Raw genomic sequence first — 9336 nt, 5'->3', positions numbered from 1 at the left:
CTCTTCAGGGAGAAGGCAGGAGAGATTCACCTTGATTCACCCCGTTGTCGACCAAATGTGGAAAATTCTTTAAGCACGGCTACTTTTCCATTTTGTCTACACACTGAAATCATCTGAGGAACTTTCAAAAATTTAAACGCCTAAATCACACCCCAACCATGCATATCATAATATCTAAGGGGTGGGTGGGGCCAGTCACCTATACTTTTAAAAGTGTTCAGTATGGTCCAAGATGAAGCCAAGGTTGATACCTGCTATGCTGGATCGCCCCTCTTGATTTCGAGTGAAATCAGAAAAGCCAACCTGGAGCAAGTCAGAACCACAGCCATGCTCAGAAGGTACAGTGGGATCCCAAACACAGGGACAGCACAAGTGCTGCGCTGAGCTCCACCAAGGGTTACCCCGCGCCTCACTGGAGGACCATGCTTTCAAACAGCTTGCCCTTCCAGCAAAAATAAGTTGGCTAATTTTAAAGGTACCATTGTCTGTATTTGTCTCTACTCATTAGAAATTTCTTCAAAAAAAAAAAAAAGGCAAATCTCTTGAGAAGGACAGAGAATGTGTGCACCCGGGCCCAACACAAACTACGGAGGAGCTCTAATCCCCCTGGCTGCCTAGAAAGCACCTGCCCCCAGCCCACACACAGTCACTGCACCTGCCAAGCGTTGCCTCCGGCCAAACCTTGCCCGCCCCTCCTACCTTCCAGCAGCTCGTCCTAGCTGGTGACCTTCCGACTGCCGTCTGTGGTGTAGATTGTGCGGACGCCGAGGCAGGTTCACGTCGTCGGACAGCGAGCGGGTCAGCTCTTTGAGGAGCGCATCAAAGGAATGGAAGCGATCGTTGGAGATGGCAAAGACCAGGCCTTTGAAGTAGCGGTCCCCATTCCGGTAGAAGCGTGCCTTCTTGGCCTTCTTCGAGCTTAAGGCCTGCAAAGTCCGCGTGCGGTAGAAGCTGCAGTGTGCACTGTGCGCCGGGCTGGGGATGAGCCCATTTCCCTTGGGGCCAGAGATGCTGCTGCCCCCGGAGGAGCTGGGAGCCCCTCTCCACAACCCTGGCCGCGGCCTTTTGTCCCGTTTTTCAAAATGCTCCAGCTCAGTGCTCCTGGTGCTTGCCGTCGCGGCTGCTGAGAGATAGCTCTCCACAAATAAATTAATGAAGGAACGTCTCCACAGAGCGCCGTGATCTGGGCGCTCCGGCCTTAAAGCATTGGGTCACCTGGCTCGCAGGTGGGCCCGCTCAGCCAGCTAAAGGCGGCCGCAGCTTGTAGCAGCTTGTAGCTGCCCAGCTCATTGTCCCGCGCGCCCTCTCCGTCACCGCCGCCAGCTGGGGAGCCCCACGCCCCCCAAGCGCCTCCTTCGCCGGGCCACGCCTCACAAATAGCGCGCGGGCAGCCGGCCTGGAACCACTAAGTTGAACGGCCCGAGGCTTGCCCTGGTTCGCGTCCAGCCCGCGCTCGCTCTCCGGCGCGCCGAACGGAGGAAGGAAGCGGAGGGGGTGGGGTGGAGCGCGAGCGTGGGCGAGGCGCCTCGGGGCTGTGTCGCGCGGCCTGGGGTCCCGGGTTCCCGTTGCCGCCTAGCCCGCTCCCGGGCCCGGTCCACGGCCAGTGAGCGGCCAGCCTGACCAGGGATCCTCACGCAGCGCTGGGCCCCTGAGGCAAGAGAGCAGCCGCCTCCCACGGGCGCACGCTTGCGGGCATTCGCGCTCGTGGCCGCCTGGCAGGGCCTGGACCCGGGAGGACACCTTCTGTCCCTCTTGGGATACCACAAACCACAGAGAGGGAGGTGGTGAGGAAGAGGGCGGCGCCGCACGACGAGCGGCTGGGCCGTTCTTGGAGGCCCCGCCCGCCAGGCTGCGGAAGCTGCGCGCTCCCTGGGGTGGCCGCGCGCTCCGCAGCCGCGGGGGCTAGCGTAACCAGGCTAGCCAAAAAACTACAAAGGAAGGAGACTCCAGGGCAGCAAGCACGTCCTTAACCCGCCTCTCCGGGGGGGAACCGAGGCCAACCTAGGGCAGAAATATAAAACCTTAGCACTAGGTTTAGGCGGGATGTTTATTTTTTTATAAACGACCCATGCATTGTTTTATTTAGAGATCCTTTGGGGGGGAAAGGATCACTTTCTATGAAGATTCTCTAACGCGCTAGTTCCAGTAACCTTGAATGAATAAATGGCTAGAAGTTATTGGTTTGGGGAAAGTACAAGAAGCACTGCCCAGGTCACTACATAAACCAACAGAACCATAACCTAGCTCATCTTCCTACCTCTCCACAAGCGTGGGCCTCAATACCCTACTAAAGATGTTTTATTTTCTGTTTCTTTTACTACACTGGGAATAAAGTTGAAATCTGAAGCCCACCTCTACTTCCATGTACTGGGATTTTAGATGTTTCCACTCCAATAGGCTCCTAAGGACACTCTGTTTTTTAATGTCTGTTATGGAGACCAGGCTGTCATCAAACCTTAAGTGCACAACACCTGCCTCTGCCTCCTGAGTCCTGCCACATGCACCAAAGGCTTTTAAAATGAAAACTAATGGAACCCATTTATGATTGTCCTTGAACCCTCCTGGCCATGACTACAGTTGTACAAGGAAAGTGGGCAGGTTGTGAGTAGGACATTTCCATTGCCTTCCAGCCCTTGACTGGGTTTTGTTAGTCAAATTGTTCATATCCTTCTCCAGAGTTTCGAATTTTCCTTTTAATTGATCAGTGTCAGTCTGTAAAGACTGTATTATTTCTTGGCCCTATTATCAAACCATGTTTTTAAGGAGAAAATATGGAGAACAAAACTAATCCCCAGAAACAAATATAATGATGTAGGAGGGAAATCGTATAACTCTTGTATGACTTCATACATGGTATAAATAAAACACCTATTGAAACCCTGAATGGTTGAGTTGTCTGAAATCTTGTACTTTTAAATTATAAATTTATAATTTATATTTCAAATTATGAATCTTACTTGTGGTTGACTTTTAGCTGGAGTAGATGCAATAACCGTTACCTGCCAGTAGATGTCATGGCACACTTGGAGCAACATGGCTGGTCTGAATCCAATTTTAGAGTTAAATGCTAAAAAATATGCTCAGATTAAAAATAGTTATTTAGTGTAAAACACAGACTGTGTGCTCTGCAGATATCCCTGACTGGTCGGCGGCCACATGAGCACTAGAATAGCAAATGGAGACAAATTGTTAGAAGCAGCAGAACAGACCAGGGAAGCCCGCATCTCGCCTGAACCATGGAAAAACTGGACCCAGAGCAGCTTCAAGTCCTCGGGCACCTTGGCCCTCCACGACTGTGTGGTCTAAGGTGTTTAATGAGGCAACATGAAGGACCTCAGCTAGCGGCTACTCAGGGCCTCTGGAGGAGCAGCCAGTACGCTCAACCTCTGAGATTCTATACCCAAAATGAATGGCACAGAGTCTGGAGACTCTAGCCTCATGGTCCTGGTTGGGCCCAGCTACAGAGGGCGCATTGTCACTGGCTATGGACCCAGAAGTCAGCCAGTAGCATCTAATCAGAGCCAAGAATTCTATACCCAAACGATGGAAGCCAACTATTGAATTTAGCTCAATTCAGGAAATAACCAGGCTAGCTAAAGGGTAAAACAATTATATTTTTATTTATTATAAGGGGAAAACACATGAAACAGAAATGAGAAGTCCAAGTTCTGCTGTGTCCCGTAGGAATCACCCAGAGAGAGACGGCACCTGGTCCATGAATCAGTTTTCTCCCAGGCTCCAGGCAGCCACATCTTAACCAGGTCCACCTCGTAAAGATAATTGGCTAACAAGTCTTTCCCATCACATAATAATGGCAAATAATTCTTTAAACTGTGTAGATGCCTCCACCTCAAGGGAAATTGATTTTATAGGCATTGGCTCCTCTCCCCATAGGAGAGGTATGAATACAGCAAGGGAGGCATCCAAGTGCCCCCTGTCAGTAAACACTGTAAAAAAAAAAATGGGGTTAGGCTGAGACAGAAAAAGCTTTGGGGGCCTCCACTCCAGTCGAGAAAAGGAACTCATCCATTTGTGAGGGCCATAATGACAATCAATTTTTCCTGAGAATCCATCAAGGGCTATGGCAATTGTACTATTATTTCTCTGAAGCCAGGTGAAATCAGTGATTTTAAATGGAACAATAAGGGAATGAGGTTCTGTGCCATATGTCCTGACCAAAATATCCCTGCCTTTAATGATGCAATCTGCTATCTGATTGGTCATGGAATAGACCCTGGGAACTCTGCCCATTGAGAGGTAAACCCAATGAGTAGTGGAGCACAAGGTTTCCCCGGGAAAGATACATAGGAAGACAGGTAGGTTAGGAGCCTATGGGCTGTTGGACCTGGCTTGAGATCTGTCGATGGCGAGAGGATAAAGTAACTTGGGATGAGAGGTGAGGCCCTTCAGGAGCTCAAACAATGGAGCCAACTATTCCATGGACACAGATATCCACAGCCTCACCCAATTTATTTCTCCTAGTAACTTTTGGAGCTGAGGTAAGGTGTAGAAATCCTGAATGTGTAGTTGGGGTTTGGTTGGAGAAACCAAATCAAGGGACAGATGGAACCTAAAATTTCAAAGGGAGGGATAGACTGACCTTTATCTGGAGCCACCCTGAAGTCATTACCCACTAGAAGAGTAAGGCAGCTAACTGTGAGGTGACAAAGGCTTGATGAAGTGGGACTTCCCAAAATAATGTCATCCATATAAATATAGAATAAAATATTGGGATGTTCCATTAAGGAGGAAAAGATATGTAACATATAATACTGACACATGGGGGTAGGCTGTTTGCTAGTCATCCCCTGGGGTAGCATACTCCATTCAAACCTCCAATCTGGGCCCTGGAAGTTAGTTGAGGGCAGTGAGAAAGCAAACTTCTCCATGTCATCTGGATGTAATGTGATGGAGAAGAAGCAATCTTTAATATCAACAATTGTTAGGTAATAAGTGTTAGGAATGGCAGGTATACAGGGAGTCCCCTCTGAGGGGTGCCAAACAGGATCACCCTCTCATTGATTTTTCTTAAGTCATGTAAACGTCTCCAGGAGCCTTTAGCCTTTCTTTGTGGATTGGACGCTTAAAAGAAATGCCACACTAGCTCAGAATTGAGAAAGAGATGGTTATTTATTTAGGGGTAAACTCACAAATCAGAATTCTCTTCTTGAACCGAGATCGAATCCAGCAATCCAAAAGAGCAGATGGGGAAGAAGAAGAAGAGGGGGACACAGGCGCTGCACCAGCATATATGATGCCACGCCCCCGTAGGTGGGTAACCACAGGCTGTAAGACTTCCTACAGCGTTTCTTATAACAAAGACAGGGTAATTCCAAGGGCTTGTGGATGGCCGGGCGTGCCCCAATAACAGTTGCTGTTTAACCAGGGTATCAGGTTGTTGTAACTTAAAAGAAGGTAGAGGCCACTGCTCAACCCACATGGGGTCACCAGGTGCCCACTGAATTTTTGGCACTGTGGAGTGAGCAGTGGCCCTTAGGATGGAGGTGAACCTGAGGATTAGGGTGGACAGCTCATCCCTATTTAAATTGTAACTCATATCCTTCAGTGTAGAAAGCCTTATGGTCAGCCTCGCGGGGGATGTCTTGCCCAAGGAGGTTGGCAGTTAGGTCAGAGACCACCAGGGGGCGCACCTCCCTCAATTAACACTGGAATCATCCAGGGCAGCCAGTTCATGGTCTCACATAATGCAGATTGCCGGCCCACACCAAGTAAATGTGGCCCTGGGACCACCAAGGGGGGTCTCCTTTTTTCTGAGGACCGTGTGATCAGTCCCAGTGTCTATAAGAAACCTAAAGGTTCTATCTCCAATTGTTAGGGCCATCTTTGGTCTTAGTCCAAGTATCAAAGGCACTGTCCAGTGTGCTTTGACTGCCCTTTTTCCCTTATTTAACGGGGCTAGGGATGGCCCCGGGGGGGGGGGGGGCTTTAAAGGCTTCCCCTGGAGATTGAACTTGGACCTGCAATTCCTGGCCCAATGGAATCCCTTTCTGCACCGGCAGCATGGGGTGTGTGGCACACCAGACTTGGCAGGAGCTGGCAGACTTAGGACAGTCTCTTTTGAAATGGTCTCCCCTTCCACATGCAAAACAAGTCTGCTTTCCCCCTATGGTTACTTGCTGTAGGGCGTTAATCAAAGTTGCCATCTCTTCCTTATGTATGACCTGCATGGGAGCGGCCATAGTCCTTGATTGGTGAGATATTAAGCCCAAGTCCCAGGAAGCGATGATCCACTTCTCCAAGCTGTGATCCCTAAATCCCGCACATGCTAGTTTATGGTCGGCATTCATTCAGTCCCGCACCAGCATTTGAACAAACTGGTCCCTAAGTTCCCCAGGGGAAAATTTTCTCTGAAGGCTTTTGTTAACCCTTTCTATAAAGAATGTGAGGTCCTTGTCCGGCTTCTGGGTAACCCCTGACACTGGGGTTTCAGTAGGACCCTCCTTAAACTTCTTCCAAGCCGCTAAACCTAGCGCCCTAACCTGATCCTGATACAGAGGGGGGATGGCTGCCTGCTGAAGGCCCGTATCATACTTGTCAGCCATACCTGAGAGCGTCCCATAAGTGATGGGGATAGTGGGTTTAGTTACCCAATTGCACTCAGCTTGGACCGGGAATTCTTCTTTAAAGTAGGCATCCCACTTAAGAAAAAGAGATCCTTTAATCACAGCCCTGGCCAGATCTCTCCAGTCCCTGGCAGTACAAAATTGATGGGCTAGCCCCTGGAGAATGGTTTCAACCCAGGGTGAATTTGGCCCATCTTCAGGTACAGCTTTCTTAAGATCTTTAAGATCCTGAGCTTCCCAAGGGTACAAGGCATTAGACCAGTTACCACCTGGGTTAACATTTACAGGAAACAGGTGTGCCACTCCTCCCTCTGTGGTTCCGGAAGTAGCCAAGTCCCCTCCTAATGCTCCCTCCGCAATCTGAAGCTGGGGGGCGAGGATAACCCCAGCTAAGACCCTAAGCAATAGAGGAGAGGGTGTCTGAATTGGCCTTGCCCTGTAGTCAGATTGATGATTATCTTAAATATCGCCATAGAACCTTCGTCCAACAACAGATGGAAACAGAGACAGAGACCCACATCAGAGCGCTGGACTGAGCTCCCAAGGTCCAGTTGAAGAGTGGAAGGAGAAAAGAGGTCAAGACCATGAGGGGTTCACCCACTGAGACAGTTTACCTGAGCTAATGGGAGCTCACCAACTCCAGCTGGACTGGGAAGGAACAAGCACAGGACCAAACCAGTCCCTCTGAATGAGGTTGACAATTGCATAGCTGAGGCAAACTGAGGGGCCACTGGTGGTGGCACTGGAATTTATCTCTACTGCATTTACTGGCTTTTGGGATCCTGTTCTCTTTAGATGTATACCTTGCTCAGCCTAGAAATAGTAGGGAGGACCTTGGACCTTTCACAAAGCAAAGTGTCTTACTCTCTCTTAGGAGTAGATGGGGGTGGAGCAGGAGGGTGTGTGAAGGAAATGGGAGGAGAGGAGGGAGTGGGAATTTGGATTTGTATTTTTTTTAAAAAATCTAATAAATTAAAAAAAGAGGTAACAAACCATGAGCCACATGGTAAAATATAAAACAATAAAAAAAATATTCTGTCCACGCTAGTAGTAGCTAGCCAGAGGCAGGTCTAGGTCGGGATGTACTGAGTCTTTCACATGCAGAAGTCATGGCCAAAGACAGGTCTCCAAACTCAAGCTAGGCTCAAGAAGTTAGAGTAGGCCTTACGCCAGCTCTAGTTAGGCTTAGGAAGTTATACTGAGCCTCACGCCCCGGCCTCATGAGGCCCAATACTTCCAGAGCACTTCCTATTCCTCTTCCAAGACACAGGGTCCTATGTGTACACTTTCCATTGGCCCAGTGTAGCCAACCCTTTACTTCATAGCTAGAAGGTCCTGCAACCAAACACAGGTCATATTCAAATAGTAATTGTTGTTAAACAAAAAGAGGCCATGGCTTAGAACACAATGAAGGGTTCACAGGAGGGCTTAGAGGCAGGAAAGAGATAGAGGAAATGATGTAATTATAGCCCAAAAAAATCTGTTAAAAAGTTTAAACAGGCTTTATGGCCATATGCTCCAGAGACTAGGGATTTGTATTAGGGCACACAAATACTACTCACATTTCTCTTGGGGTATAGATCTTAAACCGGGAAAATACAGTCATGTTAGGCAGGGACACACAGATCTAGTTCTTCTATTTTGCTTGAACTAGAGATCAGAGGGCAGAGATACCCACTAGTTAACCATAGAGGCCAGGCAGTGGTGGCACACACCTCCAATCCTAGCACTTGAGAGTTCAAGGCCACCCTGGGATAAGCGAGATTAAATTAGTCTAAAAGATAAACAGCCAGGTGGTGGTGGCTCAAGCTTTGAATCCCAGCTCTAGGAAGGTGGAGACAGGAATATAAGGCAGGTGAAGACAAAATCTTAGCTGCTCATTGAGTCCGATGATTCAGAGAGACAGAATCTCCCCATTCAGTCTGATGATTTGTAGAGAAGGGATCTCCCCATTCAGTCTGAGATTTCACAGAGGTAAGAAAGTCTCTGTTAGCTGGCTGCTCTGCTTCTCTGATCTTTCATTTTTCACCCTGGATATATGACTCTAGGTTTCTATTGATTAAGACTAATAAGGATTCATACTTCATACTGTTGAAGGGAAATCTTCACAGTGGCAGAAATTTGGGCAGTACATATGGTAATACAGTTTGTTTGGAAGGAGAAATGGCCAAATGTGCAATTACCTACTGATTAATCAGCTGTAGCCAATGATCAGGAACTTGGAAAGGTCATGATTGGAAAATTGGTGAGACAGACATCTGGTAAAGAAGTATGTGGATAGATCTCTCCAAATGGGCAAAAGGTATGAAGATACTTATATCCCGTATATATTCACCAAAATGTGACTTCAGCTGAGGAGTTCAGTTATCAAGTAGATAGGATGACTCTATGACTGTCAGCCTCTTTTCCCAATCATTCATGTCATTGCCCAGTGGGCCCATGAACAAAGTGGCCGTGGTGGCAGAGATGGTGTCTATGCTCTATGCATGGGCTCAACAACGTGGACTTCTGCTCACCACAGCTGAACTGGATGCTGCTGCTGCTGAGCGCCAAGCCAGCCAACAACATGGAGCCACATACATGGCACCATTCCCTGGGGTGACCAGACAGCAAACTAGTGGCAGGTTGACTACATTGGACTACATTGGACCAGTTCCCCCACGGAAAGGATATAAAACAGGTCAACCAAAAATTAGACCCCAAAAGGTGCAAATTAGAAGAGACCGATTGCTGACTCTTTTTTTTTTTTTTT

Source organism: Microtus ochrogaster, unplaced genomic scaffold, assembly GCF_000317375.1.
Source record: "Microtus ochrogaster isolate Prairie Vole_2 unplaced genomic scaffold, MicOch1.0 UNK38, whole genome shotgun sequence".
Taxonomy (NCBI): Eukaryota; Metazoa; Chordata; class Mammalia; order Rodentia; family Cricetidae; genus Microtus; species Microtus ochrogaster.
Note: the sequence above shows the minus strand (reverse complement) of the source record.